The sequence below is a fragment of the Panthera pardus genome, unplaced genomic scaffold (genome assembly GCF_024362965.1).
Source record: "Panthera pardus isolate Hobbes unplaced genomic scaffold, ASM2436296v1 HiC_scaffold_2, whole genome shotgun sequence".
NCBI classification, from domain to species: domain Eukaryota; kingdom Metazoa; phylum Chordata; class Mammalia; order Carnivora; family Felidae; genus Panthera; species Panthera pardus.
The window spans coordinates 9,226,174-9,245,786 of NW_026526765.1; the positions used below are offsets into that span (position 1 = coordinate 9,226,174).

Here is a 19,613-nt window from a genome sequence, read left to right on the forward strand (position 1 = left end):
AGAATATAATACTTTACAGAGTAAGAAAGAACACTTTTCTGATTCTGAGAAAAGCTTCAGGAGATACTTGCTTTATAAATGTTTTCATTTATTTTTGAGAGAGAGAGCACGCAAGCAGGGGTGGGCCAGAAAGAGAAGGAGACAGAGGATCCAAAGCGGGCTCTGTGCTGACAGCAGAGAGCCAGATGCAGGGCTCGTACTCACAAACTGTGGGATCATGACCTGAGCCAAAGTCAGACGCTTAACCTACTGAGCCACCCAGGTGCCCCAGGAAATATTTGTTTTCTATTGACCTAGCCTCCAAAGTTCTCTTGACAAACTGTAAAATCTACATTAAAAAAGACCCCTCAATTATAAAATCAGCATCTTCATATACTTTCATGCTGTAACACTTGTATGGCAAAATAATCAATTTTCCCATGATTTACCATCTTCCTAACATAAAAATCCCTAATGAATTTTACTGGTAGTTCTTTGAGCTGAGTGCCTATCAGTTTTTCAGGATGAGGAGATGACTTAAGTATCTTCACTGGCTCCAAAGTTCCGAGGAGTTCTGTCATTAGATCCCTAGAAATCAAAGTTTATCTCCAGTAGTATGGCGGACATTGCTGCTTAGTATCTCTTCAGTGCTACGATATCAGATTTCTCTGGCACACAGATGAAATGCAAAAGGAATACTGTCTTCTCACTAAAAGCAACCATAGATGGGGATTAAGCCATCAACACTTTCTTGACTGCCAGCATACCACAAGAACCCATTATTTTGGAGTTCCTATGTTTATAATGCTAAATTCCCAGGCAGAAAAATACTGATACCTTTCTAATCCAGATCTCTAATACCAACCACACAGTAGGTGCCAAATACACATTAATTGAATGAATGAATAAAGTAGCAGTAGGGCAACAAATATTTAGGGGCAAAGCGTTCTATAAGGTGTTGGATGACAAAGACATGGGTACAAAATTAGCTCAGGTATGGATCCTACGATGGTTAATTTTACGTAACTTGACTCAGCTAAGGAAGGCCAAATCGCTGAGAAACATTCTTTCTTACATTGTCTATGATGGTGTTTCTGGAATTTGAATCTTAGTAGACTAAGAAGATCACTCTTACCAATTCTGGTGGGCATCAATCATCCAATCAGTTGAGAGTCTCAATAGAACAAAAGGTAGAAGAAAAGCAAGTCTGGTCTCTCCATGGGAGCTAGGACATCCATCTTCTTTTGCCCTTAGACTCTGGCACTCCTGGTTGTCTAGACCTTTGGACTCAGAGCACACCAACTTACATCATGGACTCCCCTCATTCTCAGTTCTCTGAGTTTGGACTGCAACTATACCATCAGGTTTCGTGGGCCTCTAGCTTGCACTTGGCAGATTGTGGGACTTCTCAGCTTCTACAATCATCTCATCCTGACCTCATAATAAAACTTTCTATGTATCTCCATATATTCAATTGCTTCTCTCTCTCTCTCTCTCTCTCTCTCTCTCTGTGGAGAACCCTAACAGAGATTTTGTTGATAGTTTTAAGTCTAGCAAAAGAGTTGAAATCTGTATATAATTAAACAGAATATAAAGTAAAATGCTAAATTGTGATGAGATGGATACAAATTAATTTCAAAGGCAACATCCAGTTAGGGAAGATGGGAGAGGGTGGGGAGAAGAACATCAAGGATAATGGCACATACAGAAGGTGGCACCCGAGGTGGACGATGAGAGGTTAGTGGTTGACTGTGTGAAAAGGTTGAGGAAAAGCATTATGAGTGGAAGGAACAGCATCAATGAAGGCATAGAATTAGACAAATATTGAAGGTGTATGTAAGTGTTTCAGGGAGTAATTAGAGTGCGGTTTGACTGGTGTGCAGGACTGGAGAGAATATCAGGCAAATTAGGTTGGAAGTTGTGACTTAAATAACAGGTTAATATTCAACAACGATCCCGATTTTCCTCATCCATTAAATGTGATGCACCACTTCATCTGTTTCCATACTCCAACTAAGAAATCCTTTGAAATTTTATTGAACCCATTTGATAAGGAAATAAAAGCATTGAACTGGCTTTTGACATGTGAAGGTCTTCAGTGGTGACGTGGATCTCGTGTTACATCACAAGCACATTGTCCTGCTAGGATGTTAGTTTGCCTGTCCCTAAACGTTCCTGTCTCCTCCAGAGCTTTTTCACAATTAGGTGGACACAGTAAAGTCCTCTGGCATTCTGGACACAGTTATGGGGTCCTACACCCAAAGAAATAGTTTCATTTCTCTTCTGCTTCATTTATATTGTTGACATTTCTTTCCTGTGTGTGTTTTTTTTCCTTTTTTCTTTCTTCTTATTATTATTTTTTTTTTTGGTGTGCCTTTCAGAGCTCACCTCATTGCCTCCAGAGTGGTTTTTAACTGCCAATGTCACATCTACCATTGACTGAGGGGCTTGAGGTCACCACAGCGCTGACATCAGGTAAGAGGGAGTTATTATTATAACTGTACTCTAATGTAATAGTATAATGGTTTTAGTCTTTGAATAATAACAGCTGTATTATTACTGATTATTTTATCTTCAAATGCCCCAGAGAAGAATATAGGATATGAAATATAATTCTTTGGTGTAGAGAGGAGGGAACTAGCAATCAAAGAGATTAAGTGAATAATTCAAGATTACTCAGCTAATGGTATAGCAGAGATGATAACACAGTGACATCTAGCCCAATGGTCTTCCCTATTCTTGATAAGGTATGCAATATGCATTTACATACTGTAGACAAGCTATATATAAACGACAAGTCAAGTCTTTCATTTTACATTTCCTCACTGCTTAGGTAGTGACAACAAAACATGAACATTCTTACATTAACTTGTTTAAATCCAAATGGCACCACGGGATCTGATTCTACTTTTCATTTTTTACAAGACTAGGCATTCAATTAAAAAAAATACCCTCCTTACTAAAGTAGCTTCATGACTTGAACGTTTCAGGGTGATCCATTCCCAGAACAACTTCAAAAGATGAATATAAACCTATCTTCAAGCTGTGAAAATTCAGTTTCTTTTCCTTTTATTTTATCTTTTTCTTTTTGAAATTCCTCTTCTGGGAATAAATTAAGCTCAGTCTAACAAGGAATATATCCATATTTGCATCCTGAGAATGCAGCGAGAACTTGTAGGAATGCAGCATTGATGAATGTACCACTGTTGAGATAGTTTACATACACTGGAGCAAAATGAACTGTGACCAATAAATCCCTTCCATGGTCGCCACCCTTCCACTTCTCCCCAATTTGGGGAAATGTCTTAATGGACGTGCAGTATCGAGTTTGCAGGCTTATTTTCAGTCATAAAGAATAGGGTACCAGATGCTCCTGGTACACTGAATTTGTCACACTGTAGACAAGCTAATATCATTATGGGAGACCACAGGGGAAAAAATAAAAGATTCACATTTAATCCACATTAACTACCAGGAGACCCATCAAGGCAGTTGGGCTAGCTCATGATACAGCAGCTTCTAGCAAATTAGCAGCCCATAACAACTTAGTTATAATGAGCTGCAAGATCTTACACCATAAGCTCAACTCCATTAAAGTGAATTCAAGTACATGAATTCATGTACAGAGTGTAACCTTAACATCTGTCTGTGCTTAGCCAATATTTTGTTTATGCCTTTTTAGGAACAGCCAAATTATCCTTGTGTCCCCTGAAACGGGGGACTGTAATTTCCATCAGCTGCAGTGTTTACCTGATAGGGAGGGCAGAGCTAATGAACACCAGCTCCCTGGCTGCCGAGCCGGACAGCAAGCTGCCAGGATTCCAGCAGCTGTTTCGCACATATTAGGCCAATTTTCCACCAAACGCTTTTCCCTTGCTATTCAAGCAGGGAAAGCAATAGTCTAGTCAGAAATTAAATAATCAGCAAGACACGTGTATTTGATAAATACTGTAGAACTTGTACTTAGTTAAGAAAAATGACTTGAACCATATCCTACCCAACTCAGCATGGAGAACCTTCCTAGTATAATTAACTTAGGCCACCGTTTTCCCTAGAAAAGCAATGCCCTCCTTCTCTCCCCACAGTAGAGTGAATACCCTTTCGGTATGTAGAAACTACTACTATTAACTGCTGTTAATAATAATATCACTATTATAAAGACTATCATTGCTATTTTATAGATGAGGAAACGGATAACCCATAGTTAGCCAGTTGCTACGTTAAGGGAACAGGCATTCGATATATAGCTAGGCATTTCCATAGAGTTTTATGTATAGGATGAATAAGTACTTATGTGAATAATCTAACTCCTTTATTCTCATTCTATCTTAGACAGCGGGTGTCCATGAATCGCTTGGGTGATGTTTTCCAAATTCACGTTCTTCCTCCTACCTCCAGAAACCTTAGCATACAGGAAAACAGACGCTGCAAGTACAATTATGGGTTTTCTAGGTCTTTACACACCCAAACTAGTTCTCATCGATCAAGATGTCATGTCTGAAAAGTCTCAGAGAATTTCATAAGCGGAGGGGATCTACAAGGTCATTGAAGTTCATCATCTGTCGGTCTTGGACAGTCAGCTTCGTAGACAGTTCCCACCTGGAAACTACTGGGGACGGTGGTTCAAAGTCAGACGCACACCCACTGAAGGCGGCCCAGGTCATCAAAAGCATAACATGCCTACTCATGAAAATCTAATAATTGCTTCTGATTCTGACCTCTGTTCTAGTTCTGTCTCCTGATTCACTAAAGCAATACTCTGACGTTTTCATTGATACAATAGACCCCATTATTTGAAAACCACATCTTCTCTTCCTATTTATTTTTTTTAAGTTTATTTATTTTGAGAGAGAGAGAGAGAGCAAGCAGGGGAGGGGCAGAGAAGAGAAGGAGAGACAGAGAGAGAGAGAGAGAGAGAGAGAGAGAGAGAGAGAGAGAGAGGATATCAAGCAGGCTCCATGCTGTTAGTGCAGAGCCCAATGCAGGGCTGGTTCCCACGAACCGTGAGATCATGACCTGAGTCAAACTCAAAAGTAAGACGTTTAACCAACTGGGCCACCCAGATGTCCCTTCTCTTCTGATTTAAACAGGAGCAGTTCAGAGGTCCTACCCCTGCTTATTTGGGCTTTCATCATTGTGACCAGACCTCTGCATGGTCTCTTTTGTTTGTTGATCTCCCTTTCCCTTAATAATCAACATTCCACGCACTATTTCAAATATAATCTGAAAACTATCAAGTACTTCAGAAGCAAAACTCATAGCACTGATATTGAACTTCCATTAATAGAACCTAACATTACATTAGCTTTCTTAACTTTGTCAAATAGTTGCCTTATAGGAAATTTGAATTCAACTAAACCTTTAGTACTTGTGTTCTAAACTGCCAAGAACCAGACTTCCATACACCATATATCTCTATAGTTGATCCCTATGAGCCCACAGGTATGGATTCCAAATTTTCAACTTTTTGTTTTATCTCATATTTTTTTCGGGATTTTAGATTTTTCTTGAAATCTAATTTTATACCAAATGTATGCATACTTTTTTAAGATTTTATTTTTAAGTAATCTCTACACCCACTATACCCAATGTGAGGCTCAAACTTACAACTCTGGGATCAAGAGTCCCATGCTCTACTGACTGAGCCAGCCAGGAGCTCCAAAATGTATGTGTATTTTACTAGCCTTGAAAACCTGCATATTCTAAAAAGTTTTAAAAAATTTAAAAGAAAACAAAAGGGGGGAGGCACCTGGGTGGCTCAGTTGGTTGAGTGTCTGACTTCAGCTCAGGTCATGATCTCATGGTTTATGAGTTCGAGCCCTGCGTCAGGCTCTGTGCTGACAGCTCAGAGCCTGGAGCCTGTTTCCCTCTCTCTCTGACCCTCCCCCGCTCATGATCAATCTCTCTCTCTCTCTCTCTCTCTCTCTCTCTCTCAAAAAATGAATAAAAACTTTAAAAAAAGAAAAAAAAAGAAAACCTGCATATTCTATAAGCTTGCTTTGAAAACTTTAGGCCAATTGTTTGATTAGTTTTGTTTTGAAAAGTAAGTACATAGCTCAATGCTTTTCCACCCCAATCTCCTTTCCTGTAGACAACCATCCAAAGAGATATATAAAGACATGCCTAGTACATGTCATCAGGATACAAAAATCAACATAAGCCTGGGACTGTTTTCCAGTACCTAGATGCAGTGCGCTGTGATTCCAACATTGTCTTCTTGGCCTGCTGTCTGCAGAATGCCTGGCAGTAACTACGTGTTCATTTACAAATTAGGAACAATCATTCATGGCTGTATGATCTTCTTCATCCTTGACCCTGAATCTGGAGATAAGCCAGATGGGGGGGGGTGTCTTACAAGGACAGACGGCTGAGCTTAACAAATGTTCCTATTTCTCGTACTGCAGCTTTTGAATTGGGATGTGACCGTTAACTCCCCGACCCCGTTGAGTCGTGCAGCTCTGTGGTGGCGACACTCCTCTGAAGTAGGGCGCATAAGACAATCGCCTGGGGTAGGGGAAGAAAGAACTTAAGGTTTAAATTACTGTTCTCACCTCTTAACATGAGCTTTTTATCTTATTTTCTAACATATGCATCTTAGTACAGTAGTACATTTATATCACGTACAAATCAATGGGCACTTTATGAATGTTCTTGCTCAAAAGACTTCCGGATCGGAGGAGTGAAAATAGTAAGGGCTGGAGACCCCAGGGTAAGAGACGCACACAGGTTAGGCCAGCGACCCTGTTGAGAGCCCACCTTGGCCAATCTTCTGTGCTCCACAGCTAAAAGTTGTACCCCTAACTCGGCACCAGGGAGCCCCTAGAGGAGAAATACTAAAATCCTATTCATTTGGAAGGGATCACAGAATTGAAGCCTTTAATTTTGCAGGTAAGGAAACTCAGGTGCAGAGGGATTAAGTGAGTAGATGGTGCAGCTTCAAAGCCCTTGGGGGACATTCGAGGGAAAAGAACACGAAATGAAAGAAGATTAATACCAGAGCTGGAACTGAGTTCATTCCATCGCTTTTTCTCAAAATATATCCCGATAAAGTAGTAAACATACAAACTCAAAGCCAAAAGCCACAACTGAGGAAGAGAAGAAGAAGGGATGGGAGGGTGACAGTCACCGAATACAGCCTTACACAGCCTTAGGCGCCGTACTTAGGCTGACCGATTTTCTGGGGAATGCACCAAGCACAGTGCAGAAGCATTGGCAGTGAACGTTCTGAACGTCGGCCGATCGCTCAGGGTGACACAGCCACCTTCTAACTTGAAGCCCCTTTAGAATTCTGCCTTCAGAAGTTGTGAACATCCACATTGTTCTAGGATGAATAACGCATTTCCCCAAAATAAATAAATGCTTACAGCACGGGAATATCCACTTGTAATCTAGATCCGGTAAAATGTTCTACAGATGGAAGAGGAAGTTACCGTATGAAGTTATGCTTATACAGGACATCACACTGCACCTGTGCCACAGGGATGAGAATGTCACTATTCCGATGGAGAGAAAGTGAGGCACGAGTATGCCCGTGTTTTCTTAGCGCATAGAGCTAAGCCTCTGGCCTCTAGGCCCATATTTTTTCCCACGACCCCAAAGCTAAAAGGCCTATTTCATACCTGGTTAAAAACACTAAGAATTTTGTCTCCACACAAAGCACAGATTCTCCAAGTTACCCCAAATCGTCACTGTCACTTGCAGACAAGGATGAGAAGCCAGTTGGCCTGGCTTCCTTTTGAAAATGAGAGGAAAGAGAAAGGGCTCCCAGAGCACTGACAGGGATACACTTGCAGGGATAAACTCCTTAGGATGGGCACACATCCTAAGCCTCTGGGTCATCACAGGGACTCGACTCCTAGACTGTTGTTCTTTTGAGAGGAGGAGGAGTGACAGCAATCATAGTCATTGATTTATCTTCCGGTCCCTGCAAGAAAGAGAGCTCCATGAAGGCAATGGCTGTGCAGCTCCCTACTCCTAGATTTAGAACAGGGACTGGCAAAGAGCAGCTCAGTACATCGTGCTGTAATAATCCCTAGACCATGCCATTTCATTGAAACCAGTCTTAGGAGATGCTTTGGAAATATCCGCATCCACAGACGTATTGAATTGACACACAAGGCCGTACTGTAAACCAAGCCACACAATGGCTGCAGGTGAAAGCAGTGAGGAGAGAAGGAAAGGAGGAGACTGAGGAATGGGGAGGCCACCACAAGATCAGGCTACCGTGTTCTCCCCTCCTGCTGTGTATCTCCCTCTCTCTACCTTACATGTGCATGCACAAATACAGCATGGCAGAGAGCCTGGAAATAAAGAGCCTGGAAAAATACAAGACTAGGATAAACCAGATACCACTGAGCCCTCCGATCTCTTCTCACCTTGAACCTGCAGGAGTCTCCACTGTGGCAGATGAGACTGCCCCGATCTATAGGCTACCCCTAACTCTCTGCAGAAAAATTTCAAATCAACCTTAAACTTGTTCTCTCACCCACCTCATTCACAGCCAGTTTCTGCATCCATAAAAGCAGAGAGGTGGTTCTCAACTGCTCCTGGAATCCCCTAGGGAACCTCTTAGAAATGCAGATGTCCAGCCCAGACTTTGAGATGCTGAGTCAGGGAGCTGTATTTACAATACATACTCAAGCGGATTCTGATGCGGCACCCCATTATCAATCCCTGAGCTCCAGGCCCTGCAGGATTCTTTTTTAAAAAATTTGTTTAATGTTTTATTTTTGAGAGAAAGGGAGTCACGGAGAAACAGAGTACTAGCAGGGGAGGGGCAGAAAGAGAGGGAGACACAAAATCCGAAGCAGGCTCCAGGCTCTGCGCTCGAACTCCTGAACCACAAGATCATGCAGTGAGCTGAAGTCGGACACTTAAGTGACTGAGCCACCAAGGCTCCCAGGCCCTGCAGGATTCTAAACAGGAACATGTCGATCAGTGGGTCAATTCACAGTACAAGGGAGAAGAGCCTGGAGCATGTGGCCGGAGGTGACCAGTAAAGAAAAACAGGGAGAGCTATGCAATGTGTGGAGGGGAGTTTCTATGAATAGGCAAAGATCTACAAAGGTTCTCCAAAATCTAAGTGAGATGGTTAAACTGAGCAGTGCCCTTGGTGGGAAGGCTGAAGGGGAGGGAGGTGCATAATCAAGTAGACTTGGGTTCAAAATCTTGCACACTTTTTTTTTTTCTGTAATCTCAGACATCCCACATAATGAAATAATTACTCTGCTTAATGATTCTCATCTATAGCACAGGGACAATAGCTAACATATACGGGCCTCTGTGAGGATTTAGCGAGGTGCCATAAGCAAACACTAGATACGCTCAACGAGTGTGTTAGTTATCATTCACAGCAACAAATAAAAGGCAGGGTTAGGTTCATAAATGCTGAAATGAAGGCATGCAAAGTTCCTGTTTAATTCCATATACCTGGAGATTAGAGAAATCCCTAAAACGGAAACGTGTGACATTTGGCCAATATTTGTGCACCCCATTTGCAAAATATATGCCGGAATATGCCACAGTCCACAGACTAACATCAGGTCCACAGCAGCACTAGGCTCGACAACCAAATGACCCAACAACCCACGGGCCCACACACTCAGAGTGACCCTCTGCAAGTCTTTGTCGTCTTCACCTCCATGTTTATGGTTTCCAATCTCCGGCAGAACTGCTGCATGATAATGTGGGTGCAGTTAATCCTCAGCCTTAACACCGATATTTAACTACCTTTACCATTTCAAGGTTGAAGATAGTAGAAACTCTACTAATGCTGATGAAAATTACCAGAAGTTGGTTCAGAAGAGCAGGAGGGCTTTAAACTAACCAGAAGCAGCTGAAATTCATAAAGAAGGTGTGTGTGAATAATGGGAAAGCCATGCAACAAATAATCCTATTGGGAATTACTCTCATTGGCTACGTATCCAAATGTCACATACCCCACCCCACACAAACAGCAGCTGAGGCTTAAGGGAAACAAAAAGGTTCTAACAATTGATTAGACTCATACCGAAACAAGGAGACAGTTGACCAGTTGACCAACACCTAAAATCAGTCTTTCCTCTTTAAAAATGAGCCAGTACTTTTGGAAGCCACAGACTAGCTCAACATTTTTATTCCTAGAGGAAGTAACCTTCACATCCTTGAAAAATATTTATACACTGGAGAAGGTCACTATGTAATTTAGCCACACTGCAGCATTCATTAAATTCTTAGAGCTTGCAAAGTTTATTTTTAAAACCAGCAGTGCTAAGTTTAATTAAACTTGTCAAATGTAGGAAAAACTTGATGTGATAGAAGCAGGTGATTGGGTGCACAAATGACAAAAATATTCTCACTCTGATTATGCTTTCCAGATGAGCCAGCATTAGTTATGGCCACTATATGAGATGCCACTATTGACATAATTAATGCTGATTGGTAATTCTTAGGATCCTGAAAACGGGTTTTGATTTTTGAGTAGAACTTTATTTAACAGAACCGCTGACTGAATATGATCACATAAATGATCCAGGCCACTGGATCTTTTTTCTCCTGTCAATGAACATTAGAAATACGAAGAAAGAGATGATGTGAGATTTTAGAGACTATGTATAATTCTTTGTGTGTTCCTTATGCACTAGTTTGGAGAATATGCGGATAAATTACAGAACCTTAGAGACAGCTGGAGTATTACAATAACAGCCACACCGTTTATGATGGAAGCAACAGATGACTTCAGAAGCTGAGGGCAGTGGTCAAGTTTCCACCACTAGAGGCTGGGAAGAGGGGAGGACACACTGGTCTTCTCACTAAGAATCCATCTGATGCCTTGACCATGCGTTAGGAGGGAAATTCTCAACCCCTATTCTGTGATACAGATGACTTGGCTGAGTGTCGGCGCATAAACAATCATAAATCTACTGCCGGTATTTGACCACTTTCTCTCACACTTATGCTAGAATAATGAGTGGCCAGTGATAAATTTGAAAATTTCTACTTTATTTTAAAAAATCGAAAAACAACAACACCACCAAAGTAGAACACCGTATCTTTGGTGCCAGGAAATTTATATTTAGTTCATCATTTGTTCAATAAATAAGGCACGCGAGGGTCTAGGTCCTGGGAATGCATCAATAAAAATGTTAGACAAAAATCCCTGTCCTTATGGAGTTTACGTTCTGGTAGAAACAAATGGACGTGGAACAAGATGGACCCATGGGTTACTTAGAGTACCATCTGTGGTAAGGGCGGAGGAGAAAAATAATGCAGGAAAAGGAGATAGGGAGGCAATGTAAGTATGGTTATCAAGACCTGACTCATCGATAAGGTGACCTCTGATCAGAGACCTGAGAGACACGAGGGGAAGGGGGCACGTGTGTATCTGGACCGGATTCTGGTTGGGGGCTGCTGTTTTCTGTTTTCAGCAGAGAAGAATGGCAAGTGCCAGGGCCACGTGATGGTTCTCCAAAAGGCAAGGAGGTTCTCTGCTGGAGCAAAGTGGGCAAGAGGTTACGACTTAGGAAAGGTGGGAGAGCCAGGGGTGGTAGGAGACACACGATGGAGGGGCTTGGGCGACTGCATGGTCTTTGACTTTGACTCTGCATATAGTAAAATTTTAGACTAAAAAGAGTCGAAACTTTTTAAATTTTAGGATTTACGTTTCCAGAGGATTTCTCTGGCTACTATTTAAAATCTTTACAGTCATGCTTTAACAATTATATTGTGCACGTCACTGATTCTTTCCTCATTTTGGTTTGGGAAGACCAAATAATCATATTTTAATGTACTATATCAAGTTCAGCAGTGTTTCTGGCTCTCCTTGGCCAGGGTCCATTACAGCAGTAATTTTACTGCATTACAGTTACAAGTTCTCATATCTTCATCTGCACCAGATTTTTTAGTTCATGGACTCTGGGAACTTCCTCTTTCCTTTTTGTTCATGGCATACAATGTTTAGTACCAGGGAGGAACTCAACATCGATTTGCTGAATATAAGGTACTGTAAGAGATAAGAATTACAAAAGAGCTATAAAACAGAACTCTAAATCAGGAGTCACATGTTAATAAGCTTCTTACAGAAATACAAACACAAGTCTTTGTTCCTAAACCATTTCAACGGGAACTTTCGGTCAAATGTATTAGCTATGAGTTTGTAACCTATCAATATAATGTCAATGATTTGGGCCAAATCTGGAATTGTCTGGGGGGAAAAAAAAAAAAAAAATATATATATATATATATATATGTATATAATTATAAATATTTAACAATTAAAACTATTCTTCACTGTTTGCATAAAACTTCACAGTAAAATACTCCAGGAAAGATTGTGCAACTTGGCATTTGAGGATCTTCAAAATCTGAAGGACCCTATTTAGTATGTTGTCTGATGCATTCACAGCATTTAAATAGCTGGATTAAAAAAAAAACAAATTTAAAAAGAGTTTAAATTTTCTTCCCATATACAATATTTATATTCAGCAGTGTGAGGTAACAGGCAATTATACCATGTAGTTAGTTAAGTTGGGTCACATGCCTATACTGTGCCCTGCAGCTTGAAGACTTAATGCCACTTGAACCCATGACACTGGTGTTCCACAAAGTGTGAGTGCCTAGACACTACATTCCCGAAGTGAAGCTTTATGTTTAGGCTTGATCATTTGAGTTTACATTTAGGCTGTGTTACTAAATAATGGTCAATGCATGGAAAACTCTTTTCAAAGGTCAAAGTTTTAAGTAGCAATTCCCAGCGGATACCTTTGAACCCATTAATAGGTTTACACCCATTCCCCCAAAGTGAAAAAGGTTTCTTAGCTTTCATATGATCCAAATAACTTTTAACTTTAATGAATCGAAATGAAATATTTACTGAGAGGTATCCCCAGAGTATATTCAAGCCTTCCTTTGTTAGCTTCTTTAAAATAAAACATACCCATGCTAGTCAATTAACATACTAAAACATGTGCCCTAACATGCTCCTGATTAAAAAGAAGTAATTTTCTTTCTATCAACTTGGTTATTATTCGCCCTCAGTATCTGAGTTACAAAGTCACTCAAATTTCAAAAATATTAATCAAGTAGAAATTCTATCTTGTGATTGTCACAATTAAGTTGGAACTCGTTCTTCTCTTTTGCTATTACCATCCAGCTGAAAACACTAAAGATAAAAACCTAAAGACTTTGAGTCACCATGGTATTTCACTTAGAATTCTCCAGCGAGCACCTATCTCATAAATATATAGCAATTGAACATATAATTCTCACAGACTGTCACCCCAGTGACACCCCACTGTTAAATCCCCAGCTTTCCTAAATTGATTTGTCTCTTTAACCTGTTGAGTATACAAATATATTCTAAACTCTGGTGGCTACATACGTGAAACCCACGAAGTCACTGTAAATTTTGGTCAATGATTCTCTCACTGAGTTGTGTGGATGAAAGCAATCTGGAAATACTTGTACGGTAAAGGTTTTCTATAATTATGGGATTTGCGCATCCTGTTTACACCATTTAGAATGATCAAAACATGCAATTATTGCATTCTAGTTCTAACGCAAAGCTCATCACTGAGAACTGAACAAGCTCTGTTGAGAAAGGCAATGCAATGCAACAAGTTAGCTGTCCAATACGTTGAATTTTTAGTTACTTGACACACTGGCACTGGTTGTGCGATTTTTATGCCCTTACTCTCAATGATTAATTTCTTTCTGAGTGAGGCTCTTTATTTAACTGTGTGCCAAAGTGGGGGGGGGGGGTCGACAGCCCACAATTTCCAAGCCAACTTTTAATTACTTAAACCGGCATTTACACGGATAATCATAACTTCCATGAAATCTAAAGGATGTATTTACAACATACCAAGTTTTACCAAATGCAGTCATGAAGCAGTTATAATGGTTCACAGATAGAAAAATGGCACATGGGTCCTTACAACTGCGTTCTGTTTAATTCGGTTATTTGGCATTTACAATTTCAACATTAATACTCTGAATAAACTGACAACTGTGAGGCCGGAGATAAATTGTACCTGTGTTCTCTACATGTAACTCTCAACCTGCAGTTTTACAACTTTAGCTAAAAATCATCACACAAACAACATTAATAATGAAAGCATTTAAAAAACAAATACGTTCCATTTTCACTTTTTCTTCTCTTTTACCTTTGGAAACAAATGGTCCTTAAATACTTCAAAACTGTAGTCGAGGCCAACAAGTCGACTAGTCACAAAGATGAGGGGTTACTTTTCCCTCTTTCCAGGCAGCGTTCGGGGGTTTCAGCCGTTTCTGCACCTGCTCCTCCCTCCCCGAGCCAGGGCTAAAAGGAACCCCAGAGGAGATCAAAAATCACGAATGGAGTGGAAGAACAGTCTCGCAAAAGTCAGGATGCCAAATTATCATAGTTTAATTTCTTCTTTCACTCGCCAACAGTTTAAGAGAAAGCAAAGCAAAGAGGCATCAGAGACACCACAAGCCTAGTGGTAGCAGTCTTAAAAGAGAAAAGAATTGAGTTCAGCCAGGCACAAAGGTCTCCATGGCAACAGTGAATTTAGACCCCCATCGGCATTATTTATGCAACATTTCATCACAAAAGGACCCTCCCACTAGCCTGCCTAGCAAATTCTAGTTTTCGGATCTTCCATTTCTTTACCCTAAATCTGTATCTGGATCCTTAGCGATCTGTATCTCAACATTTTGACAAAAAAAGAAAAAAAAAAAGAAAGAAAAACCCACAGAATCATAAAATTAGTCTCAGACTGAATCTAGACTTTGTTTCCTTGGTGAATTCAAAGGCAAGAGGTAGATTCAAGATTGCTTAGAGTTCACATTCAAAGCTGGGGTCTAGTTTTGATTTAGAAATGGACACTTTGAAAAAACATAAGTTTATTCAAATTATTTTATTTAAAAAAAATTTTTTTTTAACGTTTATTTCTTTTTGAGACAGAGAGAGACAGAGCATGAACAGGGGAGGGGCAGAGAGAGAGGGAGACACAGAATCTGAAACAGGCTCCAGGCTCTGAGCTGTCAGCCCAGAGCCCGATGCGGGGCTCGAACTCACGGACCGTGAGATCATGACCTGAGCCGAAGTCGGACGCTTAACCGACTGAGCCACCCAGGCGCCCCTCAAATTATTTTATTTTTGAAATGAGACTGTAATTCAAAAGAAATATAAAATATGGGAAACTCTAACAAACCCGAAGACTTACAGAAAAGAGAACCTGTCTAGATGCTTGACTTTAACGCTAAATTTTATATGCTTATATCCACCCCTACCCATTCCCAGCCATCGTAGTACCTCAGAAAACTCAGTTCTGAGTCTTACTTGATTCTAGTTTGGGTGCGACTTCCAAGTATTTTAAGTACTTTTTATCAACTGTGTGGCCAAGGGACCCCACGTCCACATGTTGTAATTAGATGACCTAGGGCAAGTTATGTACAACAGAGATAGCACCCTGATGTAATGAGGTTACCATATTAATAAGATGTTATCTTATTGAGGAAATACTTTCTTCAATTCTAAAACAATATACGACTATAATTGTTAGGATAATACTTGATGTTGGAAAGAAAGTATCATATTTAGTGTTAGCTCAAATAGAGCTAAACAAGGTGACTTTTAAAAACTAGGTCTTGATTATTTTTAAAATAGTACAAGCTTTTTAGATGAAAATTCAAACAGAACCTACTTTTATTTTTATTTTTTTAGTTTATTTATTTATTTTGAGAGAGAGAGAATGTGTGCATGTGTTGGCAACTAGCAGAGAGAGAGAGGAAGAGACAGAGAATACCAAGCAGCCTCTGAGCTGTCGGCACAGAACCCAATGAGGGGCTTGAACTCATGAACCACATGATCATGACCTGAGCTGAAGTTGGACACTCAACCAATTGAGACACTCAGGTGCCCCAGTACCTACTTTATAAAGGGCCATTCTTATCCCCCACCCACCCCACACCACTCTCCTTTAATATAGTGTATGTCTAAGACCTAAATCATGCATCTTGATCTAAGTCTTGATTGACTCTGCGTTGTCTTTAAGACAATTTGCAAGATTGACTCATGGATGCTAGTGTTTTCTGTCAGAGCATATTTGGTAAGATTTTCTGTTGCCTGCAACATAGGCAAATATATCTCCTGGGGGCATAGATCTCCCAGAACTAGGTGTTCCTGGTGCCTCCAGAAGCACAGTTCACCTTCATCTTCCATGAGGATGCCTCCTGAGTTGCACAACTCATGGCCCTACTTAGACGGCTATACAAATTTTGTGAATACATCATTCAGATAACCTCACACTGAAAACTAGAGAATTAAAGAGCAGGCTAACAGTACTCTCTTTTAAGAAAAGAGTTCTCCTGGGAGAGAACAACTTCCACCCACATGTTAGTTCCCAGTTTTCTCTCTTCCGTATCTATCACCTTTTTTGCTGCTTTTATTGCCTTTTTTCCTCTCTGTTTTATTTCCTCATAGCAGTCCTCTTTATTTCTGCACTATTTATGCCTCCTAATGATTTAAATGTGGTTTCATTTACACAATGGCTTTACATTTTCTGGTTTTTCCATGAGCGCTGCCTACTCTCATCATTCCTTTCATGACTCCTTAGTCTTGTCATTTCTTCGATTCCATATATATATATTTTATGATTCTAACCTCCTTTAGACTATAAAAAAGAATATGGCTAATGTTCTTTTACATTACTTGTAGGTAATTTAATTTTTCTGGAGTTATACTCTCTTTTCATTTTGTATATTACTGTTATGTTACTTTCTTCTCTTTCTGATTTCTTTGTTTATCTTTTGTGTGTGTGTGATAATGTCAATCCACTGTCTTATATTTAAACCCTTCAATTTATTATTTCCTTGATAATTCCAGCAACTTCACCTGGGCTTGGCTTTTGCTTCATCAGATTGAGGAGAAGAGGGGGGGCTAAATATAAATGAATAAAAAAAAAGGTTAAACATGCAGTTCTTGTAACATCCCCCATTTCAACAATATTCTCTCTTATGGGAGTTTGTCCTCCACGGGGCTTCCTGTTCCTCTGTGTCTCCTCTTGTCTGCAGAGCTCAGTGTTCCAGTGAAGGACACTGAATCATGGCCATTGCTTCTTCCTTCCTTCCTTCCCTTTTTCCCTCCCTCTCTTCCATAATTCAGTCCTTTTTCTCTTTCTTTCCCTTTCTTTCTTTCTTTCTTTCTTTCTTTCTTTCTTTCTTTCTTTCTTTCTCTTCTTTCATGTTTATTTATTTTAAGAGAGACAAAGACAGTGAGAGTGGGGGAGGGGCAGAGAGAGGAAGGGGAGGGGGAGAGAGAGAGAGAGAGAGAGAGAGAGAGAGAGAGAATCTCAAGCTGGCCCCGCACTGTCAGCATGGAGCCCAGCACAGGGCTTGATCCCACAAACCCATGAGATTATGACCTGGGCCAAAATCAAGAGTCGGATACTCAACACATTGAGCCACACAGGCACCCCTCTTTACTTTTTTTAAATAAGATTGGTTCAATGTATGGTATCTTAAAAGTGATATCTACATTCTGTGTACCTTCTTTTTAGGAGTTTGTGGCCAATTCTCTTCTGAGTGTTACTGTAAATGGAACTGTATTACTAATTTATTGCATTTTTGGTTGATTTTGCTTTTTCCAGAAAAGAAATAGAATAAACTAAACATTGCAGAATATCCATAATTAATAACTTAACCTAAATCCTAGAAAGGCATAAATATGTGTTTTTCACAAAATCCAACAGTAATTCACAATTTAAAAATCAATCTTCGCAAACTAGGCATATGGAGGAACCCCTTCAATTTGATAATGAAAAAAAAGACTGCCTAAAAATTACAGATTTAAAAATTGCAAACTCGTCCTTAAGAGATGAACGATGTGTTATTCACTATCATTACTTCTACTTCACATTGTAAGAGTGGTCCTGGGTGTGGCTCCGCCCAGATCATCCAGGGCCTGCTTGGGATTCTCTCTCTCCATCTCTCTCTGCCCCTCCCCCACGCACGCACACACGTTCTTTCTCTCAAAATAAAAAAAAAAAAAACTTAAAAACAAATTGTACTGGAGGTCTCCTGGGATAAAGTGAAAACAAAAAGCCAATGTACAAAAACATCCGTTTTCTTTGTGTATATTGCCAATAAAGAAATTACAACAATAGTAACATTTACAAAAAACCTAGGAAAACATCCAATACCTGGGGATAAATCTGTGAAGGTGATATAAGACCTCGTCACTAACCACTTCCACGACACTCCCGAAATTAAAGCAGACCCAAATAATGGTTTTACAGGGAAATACCATGCTTATGCCTGGCTGATTTAATGTTGTAAAGATTTCAATCTCTTTGGATTAATTGACAGGTTTAACAGTATTCCAATTCAAACCTCAGCATGCTTTTTTTTTTTTTTTTTTCTTCCAGGGGTGGGAGAGGCTGAGACAATGGCTAGTGGATTCTAAAATTTACATGAAAATGCAAACGGTCAAGACATACAAGCGGTCTTGAAGGAAAGAAACAGATCAATACACTGAACCTACAGATAAGAGGGCACTTTACAAAGGGGCAGAAATTAAGACCATATGGCATCCATATAAGAAGAGACAAAGACAGAACAGTGGATCAGGAGAGAATTATGACCCCAAACCAGGCTTATATGTAATTTATGAGAATCATGCCCTTGCCACATACTGGTGAGATGGTGCTTTCACCTGGGTATCTACATGGTGAAAAAATGCACGATGACTCCATCTAAAAAACTACACAAAAATGGGTTCCCACGGAGCCTCAGGCTAGATGTGAAGGATTAAACAATAAAGCTTTGAGAGTAAAATATAGGACACAAACAGGATCTTACAGGAACCATGGCTCTCTTAAGTAGGATGCAAAAAGTGCTAACCATAGAAGGAATTACAGAGGTATAAATTGGGCCATTTCGAAATCGGGAAATCCTGTTTATCAAGACACCACTGAGAAAGTGACGGGGCACCTAGTGGAAAAAGATATTCTCATTCTTTATGTGTATCTGTGTATGTAAGTATATCTATATCATCAACAAAACTCTCCAAATGCAGTCTAATACAAAAAGATAAGTGACCCAATATAAAAAAAAAGGTCAAAATACGTAAACAAGCACTTCACGAAAGGGGCTGTCCACATAGGCAGTACAGAAAGGAGATGATCAACTTAATTACTCATTAGTGCTATGCAAATTTATGACTTCCAAGGGATGCCAGTACATAGTCATGAGAATAACCATGAGAATGGTTAAAATAAAAAAAATAAAAAAAAAAGAGACAAAATATCAAATACTGAAAAGTACTGGGTGTTAGCAGAACTTTCACAGACTGAGTAGAATTGTAAAACGGTAAGAGTAATTTGGTGTTTTTCCATCTCTTCTACAGCCCTTCAGGACATCCCTCTAGGTCTCTGAAATTCTACTTCCAGGTATACACTCCACAGAAAGGTGCACACAAGTACACCAGAAACATCTATCAAGATGCTCCTCCCAGCAATATTCATATCAGCCCCACCTGGACACTACGGACATGCCCAGGAACAAGAAGAAATGTAGTATGACATCTGTGTACAATGAAATTCTTTTCAGCAAAATAAATAAATAAATAAATAAATAAACAAACAAACAAACAAACAGATAACCAAACGCAGTGT

General features: G+C 39.9%; 1 protein-coding gene and 1 long non-coding RNA gene across 7 annotated transcripts in view; both read right to left on the minus strand.

The window, feature by feature from the left end:
- The window catches only part of CTNND2 (catenin delta 2), a 929,345-nt gene that overhangs the window by 593,274 nt on the left and 316,458 nt on the right, over nt 1-19,613 (minus strand). The window lies entirely within an intron of this gene.
- On the minus strand, nt 10,939-14,639 carry LOC109267798 (uncharacterized). The gene is made up of 2 exons (XR_002080275.2): nt 14,121-14,639; nt 10,939-11,959 (listed from the first exon to the last, which is right to left on the minus strand). It is a non-coding gene; the product is annotated as an uncharacterized LOC109267798 (long non-coding RNA).